Genomic DNA, 15,725 nt, shown 5'->3' with positions numbered 1-15,725 from the left:
GTTCTTTCCCTGACTGGTGGTGTCATTATGATTTTTATGTCCTGGATGGTGAATTTTTGATAGTGTGATGGTACATTCATGTTTCCTTTTTCTGACTCCTCCTTACCGTCACTTTCTCCCTCAGTAGTCCATACCTCTCGTAAAGGCCGTTTTAGTTCTCGGTATTTCTTTTTACGCTCCAATTTGGTCCACACTGGGTCTTTTGTTGTTTCGTGTTTTGATTTTTGAGATTTGTTTGATTTTGTTTCTGTTTTACCTTTTCGTACTTGTTTTATTTCCGCTTGCGTCCCTTTCCTTCGCACTCTTGAGAATCTCCCCGATATCTGGTCTTTTACACAATCCTCTGCTTTGACAAGCATTAGATAGTGAGTTTTATCTTTTATCTTGGGCATCAGGTTCTCTCTCATTTTGTTTTCTGCTCGTTTTCTCGTATAGTGTTCCTGGCGTCTAGGGTGCTGATTGGCAAAATCATAAAACTTGTCATTTGCAGTTTTCTTCCCACGCTCACTTGAGCTGTTTGAACACTCATTATCTGCATCGTTATTTACCTTTAGATGCTCAGAGGAGTTATAAAAATCTTCTTGTTCTGTTGGTTCTGCATTCTCATCTCCTCCTGGTATAAGGCTTACCATGTAATAGGTAGCACATCATAGCCATCCTTTCGCAAAATTTTGTCATTGGGCTATTTGTAATGGTACAGACATCCAATGTTGCTAGTATGTGTTCCCATTCTAGAGGTTCCAAGGCATCTTCAGGAAAATATTCTGGAATATAATCCTTTCTAAGACGCATTCCTCTCTTTTTAAGCTCCCACAATGTGAAGCTCCACACATCCATAACTCTTTTTTTTGCCCTAACAATGCTGGGAGTTCGAACCCTGCCAATGTAGCTGAATCAAACTCTTCCACTGGTGTCTGGTTCACATCTTTGTAACTATGGTCTTTTAGGTGTATTTTGGTTATAGTCTCGCCATGTCTGAGGTATATGTGATCGTAACCCCAATCCTGGACCATCTTTAATTGTCTCATGAATGGTCTTCCCAAGATGATCTCGTAATTGTTCTTTTTGTTGAAATCGACTATTGCAAACGTATCCTCATACTCAATTCCGCACGAAGTGATAATTACTTTTTCTAAGAGTCCTAGAGGCTTTTCCATAAACCCGTCTGTCAATTGCAATTTCATTATGGTCGCTTTCAAAGCCGGTTTTCCCCTTTTTTCCAGATTTCCTTGGTGGCGATAGCGACTCCTGCTCCATTGTCTAGAATAGCTTTGGCGACTACTCCTCAGTGGAATTCTACTGGTAGCGTGGTGTTTCCATCTTCTCCCTCACAATATTCTCCAACTTGTTTAAAGGTACTGACCTAGTGTTTACTTGAGGCCTGTCCAATTCTCTGGTCCCTTCCTGAAGCTTCGAGGTGGGGTCTTTCACTCCAAATTTTTCTAAGCATTTGCCTACTGTGGTCCACATGTTTGGTTGTAACCTCAGGAGTTCGGCTAATGTGATTGTGCATGCCACAGGGGTGGACAATAACTCAACCAACCCTTGTGAATACATTACTCTGTTAGAAGAAAGTCTTTGAGATGGGATTGCTCTCACCTCAGACTTGGTTTCATACTCTCTTAGGTAAGAGGGTAGAGTTCTTAGCGAGTCTGGTTGACTGTGCCCCGAACTAATTGATCCATGGTCTCCCCCTTGCGAATGTATATCAAAGTTCATTTGTGATCTTGATTCAAATTCTTCAATAGGAGGTAAGATCTCATTTTTCTCTTTCTCGTGTTGTTCACGTGGTAACTCACCCTGCTAGCTTCGTTGGCATCACGGATTTTCCTCCACAGGTCATCTAGACCGTTACAATCCTTACCCATTCTTACCAATGTTTTAGGCTGGAACCCATCACTTGCCTCATCTGTTGTATTTGGCACTATTATAGGCTCTCTCCTAGACTCAGAGGCATTTGCGAGTCTTTCCTTCGTTTCTACTTGGTTCTCTAAAGTTGGTTTGATAGGGGTTGGAGCTGGTACTTCATGCTAACTTGCACGTTTTTCAAGCGGGTTTTCTATCAAGGATTGAGTTGTTTCAATTATCTTTCGACACATTTCCAACCTCTGTTTTTCTATTTCAGCATATGGATAAGTCATCCATCTTTGCTCTTGGGTTTGGTTGTTTTTGAGTCTGGCTTCGTAAGCTTTCAAAAGTGCATCTAATTGCTCATTAAGATTTTTTTCCAATAAAGATCCTCCTGATCCTGCACTTTTGGGTTCTGCTATTTCCTTGGGTACTATGGTTGCCACAGTGTGTGAGCTTAGACTAGCTAGATCCTCTACCCGCTCTAATCTATCCTTCGCGTGTTTTAATTCCTCGGATAGAGCCGTTTGCTCTTGTTCTCTCGTTGGGTGCTATGGTTGCAGCCCGCAGTGTGTGAGCTTAAACTGGATAGATCCTCTAACCGTTCTAATATATCCTTCGTGTGTTTTAACTCCTCGGATAGAGCCGTTTTCTCTTGTTCTCTCTCCTGGCTTTCATACGCACTTTTCTAGCTTTCCAAGTGCTTCTCTGATTTTTCCTTTCGGAACTTGGGGCATCGGTTTTTGGATCTCCAATTATGGGTTCGTTCGTCATTCTTTGAGCTTGGGCCCGTATCATACTGCCTGAATAGGTATTATTATCTCGTTTTCTGGCCCTCCATTGGAAGGCATTGCTTCCAGCATGTTCAAGGTAGTTTTTTCTCCTTTGCTCGGGTTCTTAGGGCAATCAGAAATCAAATGAGTAACTCCACACTCGATGCAATATGCATTGACTCTAATGATTTCATCACGAGGACAGTCTCGTAGCCAATGGTCTCCACCACACTTGTAGCAGGGTCCCTTAGGTTGTTGAGGTGCTCCTTGAGCTCCTCTTTGTTGGTATGCATGTCTCTGCCCGCCCATGCCTCCGTTGGCTATGAACAACAATGTTCGTTCATCCATGATATATCTTCCTTCTCTTGCTGCCTGTGCAGCTTGGGTTGGTCCTGCACTTCCTATCGTGCTCCATGGTTCTAGCGTTGAGGGTTCTTTCGGTGGATAATAGGCAGGATTTGCAGCATATCCATTGGGATCTTCATAATATGCATGCATAGGCACCAAAGCCTTCTCTTTTGGTTCAGTTACTGTTGGTGTGTATCTTATGCCGACTGGTCTTAATCCTTGTAGGGATGGTTGCTGCCCCAACACTGGTTGTGGTCTTTCTACACCTACAGGTCCTGGTAGGTTGCCTGCTTGATACCTAGGCATCGGTGGAAGTTGAGGAGATGCTACCTGAGCTTGGGGAGCATAAGGTCTCTCTCTCACATACGCCTTGTTATAATAACATTCCTCCGTCCCATGGTTTGTCCATTTTTTTTCAATAGCACACCACTTGGGCTGTTTAGCCCGAGGTTTGGCATACAGGTTAATCTTTTTTAGCTCTTCCTCTACAAGATGTTCCTGGCTTACAGCTACTTCTCCTTTTGGTGCCGTCTTAGCGGACTTGCTTCCACTTTGTTGTGAGGATGAATCGTCATCAAGATCCTTGAATTCACCCTCTTTGTAGACCGTACAATTGTCTACAAGGTAAAGAGCCTACTTGGTTAACTAATACAATGACGGCAGTCCCAAGCTGGTATGGTTGGACATAGAGGAGTGGACGGGGATTGCACGAGAGACACAAGACAATCCCAATAGATTTCAAAAGCATCAGATAGATGCAGCCAGAGCACGTTTGGAGTCCGTTGGAGCGTCACATATTGGGAGTGGAGGCTACGATACCTTCGACATGAGTTTGTAAATATTATATGTATGATTTAAATTATTGATAATATATATGTTATTTGAAGATTTATCTAATGATTAAATCGTAATTTTGCAGGAAGTTGCCGTGAAGCGCCTTCCGACAAGAGGAGAAGTATGGGTACAAGTATGGGTACAAGCATGGACTTATGTCCCTTTTGACCCAGCTGTCTGCAGGAGAAAGGAGAGGACATCAATTGGGAGGCATTACCATGAGGGTCTTCTCACTTAGTGATTGTTTGCATATATACAAATTTGTAGTGCTTATGTTTATGGTTTATGGTTATGTTTATGTTATAGCACAGATGTTATGGTTAAGGTTTGACAGTCAACTTAAGATTACGGTTTTGCTATGATGGTATGACAATCATATGATGGTTATGGTTATGGTTGTCCAAGGTTATGGTTATGGTTTTGGTTATGGCTATCACTACAAGAGGTACTTCACATTAGCGACGCTCGCAGTGCGACGCTCAAAAGTGAAAACCCACGGCGTCGCTATGGGCATCGCTAGTTTACGTGTAACTTAGCGACGCCTATAGTGATGCCGACGGGGGTAAAAAAATAACCGAAAGCGTCCGAAAACTCAGATCTCAGATCTGAGTTTTCGGCGCTCAAGCAAGCAAAGGTAACCCGCGCTCTCCCTCTCTCTCTCTCTTTCTTCTCCACACACACACACATACACACAAGGAGAGGAAGGAGAGCCAGGTATGCTCCTTCCCTCTCCTCTCTCTCATGTTCCCTTCCCCTCTTTTTTTCTCTCTCTCTCCCTCTCTCTCTCTCTCTCACACACACACACACACACATTGTGTTTTTGAGAGAGAGAGAGAGAGAGAGAGAGAGAGAGAGAGAGAGAGAGAGAGACAGACAGCACATACATAAACAAACACACACACACACACATGCTTAAACAAAGAATGCATACACACACACACACATTGAGAGAGGAAGAGAGAGAGAGAGAGAGAGAGAGAGAGAGAGAGAGAGAAGAAGAAGAAGAAGAAGAGAGTTTTAACGTCATAGGAAACTATCCCAAGAGACCTTAAAGATCTAGTCGACGAGGAGTTAAACTCAAGACCTGTTATTCAAGAGGGAAATTGCATAACCAATCTACCACACTTGGGTGATAGAAAGGTTATACCATTTTCCTCTTTTCACACACACCCGAGAAGAAGAAATTTTTAACGTCGTAGGAAACTATCCCAAGAGACCTTAAAGATCTAGCCGATGAGGAGTTGAACTCAAGACCTGTTATTCAAGAGGGAAATGACATAACCAAACTACCACACTTGGGTGATACAAAGGTTATACCATTTTCCTCTTTTTATTGGCACACACACACACTCACACCCAAGAAGAAGAAAGTTTTAACGTCGTAGGAAACTATCCCAAGAGACCCTAAAGATCTGGCCAACGAGGAGTTGAACTCAAGACCTGTTATTCAAGAGGGAAATAGCATAACCAATCTACCACACTTGGGTGATAGAAAGGTTATACCATTTTTCGCTTTTTATCGTTCAAGATTAGGTTAGATTTAGATTTACGTTAGATTAGATTTAGGTTTATTTAGGCTAGATTAGATTAGATTTAGGTTTATTTGAGTTAGATTTACGTTAGATTAGTTTAGGCTTATTTACACACGTTAGATTTACATTTACGTTAGATTATATTAAATTTAGTTTTATTTTGAGTTTAAGATTAAATTAGATCTACATTTATGTTCGATGGACCATGCGGACCAGCAATTCCATGACAGTCTACCGGTGGTGGTTGTTGTGGCGAGGAGCACGTTGTTTCTGGAGCTCATGTGTTGCAGAGTCCCTAGGACACACCGAGGAGTGTCCCTGCTTGTGAGACTGCTCAGACTACACTGAAGGATTATACTGCCTGCGCGTTTGAGAGTGGTGTCTCAGCCACTACGTTGGAGATACTGAGGAGTGACCCGAACACTGCATCGGGGTCGCCTAGAGGCTTGGATAATGAGCATTCACCGGATGGGGTTGCTATAGTTCACGAGAGGGACATGCCAAAGGGGTACGCCTACCTCATCAATCGTATGTCCTATGAGATCATTATGACCCCTGAGGGAAAGTAGGTGATGGGCCGCATACGATAGTTGTCTAGACAGGTTTTCTGACACACTATAGTTTGTCATGGTCTCTTGGAGGACTCGGGATAAAGCCTCCAAGGATTATCTTATTGCTACGCTGCATCGAGAGTTTCCAGTTCCCTCTTTGGAGAATACATTTGACGATTCTTGGATGAGGAGATGCATGCGCAACTACATGAAGCATCGGAGGTCAGATGCACAAATGCACGTATATGTGAGGCCCATTCACATCTACGCAGCTAGTAGTCCCATTGGTATGTCTTTTACCCTTCAATGGAGCGAATCACCACATGTTCAATTAGGTTAGATTTAAGATTAGATTTTGGATTGAGTTTTTATATTAGAGTCTACCTTCAAGATTACGGTAAAAAAATTAGAGTTAGACGATCGGTGAAAAGATCTACTGTGAAAAGATGCTGTGAAATGCTACAGGTAGAGAAGAGGCAAAGGGGTTTTATCCACTACATGCTCTATCATGTAGACGTGGGTGTGTAGATTTCTTGTATCCAAAAATATAGGCATTGACTAATAAAGACGAGATTATAACCCGGTGGTTCTGATCTTTGTGCATCTCTAGACCGAGGTGTGTGGGGATTGGACATGACTAGAGAATGTGAGGTAGTTTACAGTGTGAACACACACACACACACACAGAGAGAGAGAGAGAGAGAGAGAGAGAGAGAGAGAGAGAGAGAGAGAGAGAGAGAGAGAGAGAGAGAGAGAGAGAGAGAGAGAGAGAGATAAAAGACAAAGAATGCCAATAGAAGATTAAATTTATTGTCTAGGTTATAAGGTTTTTACCCTTATTATGAGTAGTGTACATTGGAGAGTGGCTAGACGGATTTGATAAAGCCGGGGACACGCTATGGCGAACCATAGATGATGAGTGCAGATCTAAGATTGTCATGTGCAATCTCGGTGTTGAGAAGAAGATGATGGAAGATCTAGAGGCTAAAATCAACCCGATTTTGCATGCTTCACAATCGAGTGATGCAAAAGTGGATTTCACAATATGAGGATGCAAAGCAAGAGTGACAAAGGGCAAGAATTGAGTGGAGACAGGGAAGACGACCACCGATGCACTATCCGACGGCTCTAGAGAGCCTACCGACATTCATGAGCTTAAGATGGTTGCACAACCAATTGAAAAGCGCACAATAGTGCAGTGAAGAAGTGACCGAGGAGAAGTGGGAGTACTCTCGGGATTGCGCGACCAAGGTAAGTTTGCAATGATCGACTAGTGACTTTCTAGATGTTTGAACGGCCATTCATAATCTTTGTTGGTTGTAGTATAAGTCATACATAGCAGCATGGTGTAAAGGTCCACATTTTAGGGTGGAACGGCCCTCTTTATGAGTCCCCTCTCTCTCTTTCTCTCTCTCTCTCTCTCTCTCTCTCTCTCTCTCTCTCTGTCTCTCTCTCTCTCTCTCTCTCTCTATACTTGTCTATGTTTTCTTCTCCATTTATTCAATATTAAGTTTATATGTTCATGTTTTTAATGCAGGTATGGATGATGAGCAGTTCTTTCTTCTTTGTCACCCGAGCAGAGACAATGGTACGTGGAGCGTCATCGCTCTCGTGCACCATCGTGCGTTCCTACTTCGGCCGCGTCTCCCTCTGTTTCGGAGCATTCAGTGCACTCCGAAGCTTCGGTATCGATGAGACGATCTTCACACTCGTCTAGGCACCGGCGCTCTAGTGGTGGCGGCAGTGGTTGTTGTGGGGATGCCGCCGCCGATGCCTCGACACCGCCTCGTGTTCAACGAGGCTCTTTACCATCCCCTTCTTTGCCCGTCCCGACACCAGCCACAGCATCACTATCTACACCAGGTTTTGCGCGGTTGACGGTCGTTCCTAGCGGCTACACACCACTAGCTACTCCTCTGGGAGTCACTCCAATCGACACTCCTCGCTTCGGGTCCGAGACTCCAGTGGAGACACCTGATGTCCGTACCCCCGTTGACACGCCGCTACAGACCCCTGCCGGGACACCCAGGTTCAAGCGTCACCGACGAGAGGGCTTGCCTAACTCCGTCTACTTCAGCGGCGGCATCATCTTGGATGATGAAGGCAAGAAGGTGATCTCGCGCATGCGCGGTCTTTGCTCTCAGGTGTTTAGACACTACATACTAAATACCTGGAGTGAAGTACCAAGTGATTCAAAACACAGAGTCGTCAGCATGCTTCATGACGAGTTTCCCGTTCCAACACGGGATGACCACTTCAATGAACACCTGATGAAGGTCCAAATGCGCGAATACTGCAAGCACAAGCTTTTCGCAGTGCAAAAAGCAATCAAGCATGGGTGGAACATACCAGATTGGCTTGCCAAAGAAGATTGGAAGAATGGGAAGAAAGCAACGCGCGAGAATCTCGACAAGTGGAAGCAACAAAAGGAGGCAGCCAGAGCGCGAGTAGAGGCAAGGAGCTCGCACCACTTGGCGAGCGGTGGGTGGGCATCATTTGAGGCCGATTTTGTAAGTGTTTTCGCATTGCTATTTAGCTTTGATAGTTTAGGGTTTAGGGGTTTTTAAATTCTAACATAATGGATTCTTTGTATGCTTTGACAGTGGTCGATGACAGGACGTGACCCCACACCGTACGAGCGCGAGTACGCAGGCAGGAAGGGGTTAAACGTCTTGATGAACATTCTGAGTTCTCACGGCGACATGGTTCGTATTAGGGTTTACTCTTTTCTATTTGTTGTATTGTTTTATAAACGTCGCTATATGTTTATACTTACAGAAAGCTGTCTTCTTGTTTTTTTTTGCAGAATCCGACAGATACGCCGCTTGGACGCGATGAGACGTCTGATTAGATGACGTCAGTCTAGCCATAGCTAGATAGCATTAGTTTCCTCTTTCATAGCATATGTATCATGAGACGACTTTTATATGTCTCATGTATATTTTTTGAAAACCATGTATATTTTTTCAATAATGACAATGGTGTTGTAACTATTACATTTGCAAAGTTTAACAATCAAGTGATTTTGCCTATGATGTGTACAATTGTCATTGATTTACTTTCATCGATTTACTTTTGTCATTTTTGTATCTTTATTCTGCAAAGAATACTATGGATGATGGAGTTAATGGTTATATTGTCTTGTGGGTGACTAAGTCTGGGTCTATATCTAAGCTTGCACTTTTTTTCAAAGGTGAATCAATTAATGAAACATTCAATATGGTTGATGGGTGGCAGGGCATTGAACCAAATTTTTTTCTCTCGGGCGTCGCTATGACCGTTGCTATATAAGGCTCTGCAGCATCGCTATAGATGGCCTGTAAACGTCGCTATGATTATCGCTATGCGTGTTGCTATATAGCAACGGGTATAGCGATGCATATAGCGACCGTTATAGCGATGCTCATAGCGACGTTCCCATATCGACACTGTTAGTGACGGTCTTAGCGACACCGGGGAGTATAAAAACCCAATGTGTTTCCGTCGCTAACAGCATCACAAGTGCACACAACCTCTTGTAGTGTATGGTTATGGTTTTGCTATGGTTATGGTTATGGTTGTGCAAGGTTATGGTTATGGTTTTGGTTTAGGTGATGGTTATGGTTTTGCTATGATGGTATAGCAATCGTGTGATGGTTATGGTTATGGTTATGGTATGACAATCAATTTATGGTAATGGTTATGGTATGGCAAACAGGTTAGGTTTATGATTTTCGACTCATGTTTTAATTATGTTAACAAGTTATGTTATTCTTACAATTTTGCTAATTGCCATACACTCGCTCTTTAGCGTCAACTTGTAGGTGGAGTGCGGTTGCTTGTGCACTCTTCCTTTGGGCAGAGAGGGCTATTTTCTTTTGCTGCAGTACATGCAGCATTAGTTCCCAGCCCTCTCTGCCCAGAAAAAAATTGCAAGTTTTGGTCGTCGGTACAGGTGACAGTATCACCATCGGTAGGGGCAACGGAAAGAGAGTCAGAATTTAATATATTAATACCGGTGCTTATTACATTGCCTATTCCGACGCCTATTCAAAGGCCTATTCCGACGCCCGCTATACCAATGGTCATACCGACGCTACGATACTGGCATCTCTTACGAGACTTATTTCAACGCTTTTTAGTTTAAAAATCAGCGCTATTTCGTCGGTACGTGCACCGACTTCTGACGACGTCTTGTAGTGTTTGCTCCCTGTTAAGCCTATCCCTTTTTCCGATTGTACTTTAATCTTAAGGTGAGTTTTATCCACTTGCTCCTTTTTCCCAGAAAATGCAAAGCCTTTCCTTAGGCCTTTCCCTTCCACAATTAAATCTTCGGATTTTCTCTATCACCCGTCAATCAAGCTCATTATAATATAAACTTGCTAGTATCGGGGATATATTATGTATTTGCACCTACAAAATCTCTTTGTTTTTTGCAAGCCACCTTTAGGGCCCTAGCCAACAAGCTGCCTTTGTGGTGTTAAATTTGCTTATGCAAAATGTTCCCTAAATAAATTTCATCAATTTATTGTCTCTGATCCTTCTTCCCATGATTTCGGGTAGTATACATGAATTGATTGTGTTATAACAGTTGCTTGTGCTTCCCTTAATTGCCTATATAGCATTACAACATGGTTTTCTCGATCAAAACCCATATGACATTTTGTTGAATGTCGGTTTATATACTACTTCCAAGATGGGACCGTTTGGCACACCTATTACGAGTATCAAAAAATACATTTTCTTATTGATATTCCTGGTACTTCGAAGTCAGGTTGGTGGCTAAATAAGGATAACCGTGTGTCTTCAAATGCAGATCCGAGATTTGAAGTCTAATTTCCCCTTGGGGAGAACTGGATTATATCATGAGAGCAAGCTAGGACCATTTCCCCAGCTCGTTTCTTGGTTGTCATTACACTCTGGTTGTTCTCTATGAGGGTTGATATGACTAGTCTTACGTTATCCTAGGCCAACAACACTTTCAGCCTATTATGGCAAGGGATTTTCTTTCATCTTCAAATCCTCCGTGAAAGATGTACGCATTGAGTCTTGGCCCAGTTCCTCCTTGGGACAACTCCTTGTAATTATTTTCTTCGGCCAATTTAATTCCTACTTTATTTAAAAAAATCTCAACTATGCGTCATTTGACCACGTGTTATGTGGGACAAGGGCTTCCCTATTTAAATTTTATCCATCCACTCACGTATGTATACCTTGTCCGTGGACGAAGCAGTGTTCGGGAAAAATGTGTCTCAGTTTATTACTGTGCAGTTTTCAATTTAAAAACTGCCGATTGAGAGTAAGGGAAAAGGAGAGGTTCCCTCTCAAAATAGATAAAAAACCTAGAAATATAAATCTAATTTTCTAAAATTTCTTCCTGCCAAATTCAAGAAAAGGAATTTTATACGTTTGGAAAAATGCTTTTTCCCGAACACTAGGCTTGTCGTGGGGAAGCAGAAGTGAATGCATGCTTTTACGTTGTGTGAGGGTAAAAGCCGACAGCCTGCATGTGGAGCCCCCTCCCCCCCCCCTCACGAACACGGGCACGATCTAGTTCTAGTGGCAGGCACGCGCACGGACGCTTTCCCTCCTCATCTCTCCATTTCTAAGGTTTTCTTTCTATCTATAACAACACTAGGCTAGGAGCCTAGGACTGATCTCATTGCTTTTCTCTCAGAGTCTCTCTCTCTCTCTCTCTCTCTCTCTCTCTCTCTCTCTCTCTGTGCAATCATTTTGGATAACGATCCCGAAGACACATGCAGTTGATCCATCATTTGAACCCCCATGAAATCATTCTTTTTGGTTTGGAAGAATTATATATTGCCGCTGGGAATTGAGCCTGGGACTTGTACCCGTCCACGGCGCCACACAACAAACATTAGTTTTGCCTGGCCAGATGGGCGATCCTCATTATGAGGAGCATCACTACTTATTAGCATGCCATCTCAATGGTATAAGAGGGCTAGCCAGCCAAGAAGAAGAGAATGTAGGCCACATTTCAAGGAAAAGGAGGCGTGCAAGAATTGTAAAAAGTAACCATGCAAAATGAAAAGTGTCCAGGAGCTTTGCACTTTGCTAGGCCTAGTGAAGGTGTAAAGTTTAGCCAAAAGAGGAGGGAGGGAAAAGTGTGCCTCAGCTTAGCCTTGAGCCGCGGTTGCAAAATCAAAATAGCGAGAAGGAGAAAATTCCCCTTAAAATACATGGGAAATAGTGTAATTTTGCAAAAATTACTGGTTAGTATTGTAAAATTTCCGGTTCAGATTTGCCTTGGAGGGATTTTTTGAAAATGATTTATCCCGAACACTGCTTGGCAAGGCAAGGGAATGTTTGTGTGTGGATTAAATAATTATTGCAATGTACAATATGGGCGGGAGCATTAAATTTATTAATATTGGCAGCGGCCCATATATATCCACCCAAGGTCTTCCAATAATAAAAATTAGGGCTTAAGTTTGCTTTAGAAGACATGACATCACGCAAATTGGCCAATGTTTGGAGGCTGGCCATTGGCCAATGAAGAAGTACAATTTTTGGCTCCTCGGCCAATGGGACCCTTTGAAAGCGATAGACTTGGGAGACAGCGCCCACATAGCGACAACTACTTGAATATATGTTCCCTGGGAACGTACGTACTAAATAGTAAACCACCACTTGTGTAATTTAATTAAATTAAGGTGTCTCTGGGGGTACGCTTAGCACATTTGATGAACTAAATTAAACAGTGCGCGATAATTCAAATCAAACGCACAAAGCATTATAAATTATAAAATATGATACATGAAATCTGATATAGGATATTTTGCACTTGATTCTTCTTTACTGTGGCCATAGGCCATAGGCCATGTGACATCAATTAGGGCATGCGAGATGGTGTGGTGTCCAGTGCACGACGGCGATATTTGCAAGGATTGAGTCAAAGGGCCTCTCGTGCAATTGTGTGTGTTCTCGTTGATGGTGGTGGGGGCATCATGGAATATGCATGATGGGGCTTCAGCACGCCAGCCTATTTAGGCAGGTGGGGAGATTCAATTTAGAAGAGATGCATGGCGTCAAGCGTTAAGTCAATACTTAAAAATGAGACCTTTAGCCAGATCACCAATATTGAACCAATCAACTTGACTTTAGATAACGTAAAATGTGTATTTCTTAAGGACTACACACCGGAATATTTTTGCTTTCTCCTTTTCTAAGACATACATGCAACATCAATGGGAGCCTCACTCTCAAACACATGTTGTTATAGCGATGGGATTCTACTAATCAACTCAAAGTTGAGCATTAGTGCTCTAAATGTCGCTTCGAGCATTGTTCATCGAAGCATTCACAAGTATCGATCGTGCAAAGCCGAATGCATCACCATCAACTAAACATGGAGACACAATTATAGGGACCCAACACACTCGAAACCATTACCAAAGCAAGAATGAGACACAATACCTACTACTTATAGTACGCAAACACTTAATTGGACACAAATCCTTGAAACACCTAGATGATTTAATGACTCAAACTCCTCATCCTCTTTCTTGATCAAAATAGGTCCCAATTGCAGAGGTAATTATTTATGGTACACCCATATGTATCTATCATATGGTTCATAGGTAAAAATCAATGTCTACCTTTGGATTGTCTCTCACGATCCAACAATGGACGTCATATGCTCACAAATAAGCCTTTCTTATTAATTTAGAGACCTCGCTATTTATAATCTCTCTCTCTCTCTCTCTCTCTCTCTCTCTCTCTCTCTCTCTCTCTCTCTCTCTCTCTCTCTCTCTCTCTCGTATCCCTTCTGTAATTTCTAAATAGGTTCACATGGTTTCACTGAGGGACCCATGTGGGGGAGTAACTACCTTTGCCTATAATGCCTAATGGCGTTGTCCTCTCATGTCGTTGTCTTCCTCGTGTGCAAGCATAACACTCTTGAGTCACAAAGGTGGACATCTCCATCTCTCTCTCACTCTTATCCTCATCGATTGTGTACATGCAAATCTCCTTGTATGCACCTTCATCGATATTGTTGCTTGTATGCATGTTGTCTCATGTATTTTCAGGGTTTGTTATGCACTCAATTGTTGCACTGGTATCAGAGCTATGACTACAATCTTGGGGACACAAGGATCATGGCCATGGATACCTTCATCTACATCAATCGAAGTTAAGTCTTTTTGTTCTGCATGTTTATTTTTCTCTTTTGATTCTTTCTGACATGATTAGGTAGATGCCTATGAAAAGCATATGGGTGTGCTGGTTTCCTTCATAGAGAAGTTAAGGCTTTTTCTTCTACATGTTTATTTTTCTCCTTTTTCTCTTTCGGACATGATAATTTAGATGCCTATGAAAATTATTTTGGTGTGTTGGTTTCCTTCATAGAGAAGAATAGTAGAAGAAGAGGTAAGGTCATCATTAATTTCACCACATGTTTAATAGTAGGATAAGAACCTATCAAAATATATAGCCTTGGATAAGAAACCTTACGAATGCTAGAATGAATTATTCCCTTCTCTCCTAATATTTCTCCCCCCCCCCCCTTTTTTTTCTCACTTGCTCTTCAAATTTGGTCGCCTTTCCACAGATGTCAACCCTTCTACCATGTTGTTCATTTCCACTCAACATATTGATATATGCAACACTTGGAGGGCAAGTGTTATCACTTATTTATGGCTATTGCTAGCTCACTATCACTCACTTTTAATGCCTCTAATAGTACTAGCTTGGGAACGGACTTGATTATCATTGGCAAACTGGTTCTCCATAATCAATTTTTATACTTAAGGTTTTGTAGAGATACTACTACAAGCAATCCATGGAGTGAATCCATTGTTATGTACAAATATGCCTTAACCTACTATGTATGCAAAAACAAGAATTCATAGACCAAGACAGTACCCACATTGAAGCTTTAAATTGATTGTCCTTCAATACTCCATAAAATTATTATGTTAATGGTCATTATACTACTTCTTGGATTGCAATATTATCGTCAATATTTGATGTGCATGTTTTCAAGTTACCATTTGGTAATTATGTTATTTACCCTTAATGCAACTATACAACTTCCTATGGCCTCCAAAATTAAGGTTTATAGGTCTTCAATTTCATTATTGACACCATTGATATATTCACTTTATATAACTTGAGATTATACAGATACAGAAGTAGAAGATGGAATTTTCTAACATATAGAAGATGCATCCAAGTGTCATGAGTGGAGACTTTCTAAAGTTGAGAGAACTATGTAGTCTTCTAGAGTACAATGCATGGTGGTCAACCAAAAAAATGGGACAAGATACAATGAGATAAATATTTATATTTGTCAGATCACAAGTTCTTCCTTCACATGCCATAAACTCAAGTTCTTCCTTCACATGCCATAAACTGACATGAGGAAACCATAATTCACTAAGCATTTATAACCATGTGTTTGATGCTTACCTAAGCAATCTCCAAAATATGCATTGTCCCACATTAGAATGCCTCTAGTGAAGGCATTGCCCTGACTTGCATGTCACTTTATGTCCACTTACTTCTATGGCTATCCACAATTATTGTAACTCTTCAAGTAGAGGACAATGATATACATCCATATTCTTCACTTTACATTGACAAAGCTTAAGAATAAGTTTCCTTTCTTTGTTGCCACCACGATAAAATTAACAATGAAAACTGGCCATACCTTGTAAGTCATTGAGCACTGTCATGATCGGTTTACGCCGTCCATAGCCAAGTTGAGATGCAAATTCCTTAGATCCTGCACAAAATCCAACCAGATTCCATCAATGTGCTTCCAATCAACACTATCCAAAGGAATCCCAAGCACACTATCTGAAGACTGATTCCATGATTCTAGAGCAGCCATTGTG

This window comes from Adiantum capillus-veneris, chromosome 8 (assembly GCF_014529385.1).
Source record: "Adiantum capillus-veneris isolate H3 chromosome 8, ASM1452938v2, whole genome shotgun sequence".
Lineage (NCBI taxonomy): Eukaryota > Viridiplantae > Streptophyta > Polypodiopsida > Polypodiales > Pteridaceae > Adiantum > Adiantum capillus-veneris.
This window is presented reverse-complemented; position numbering follows the sequence as displayed.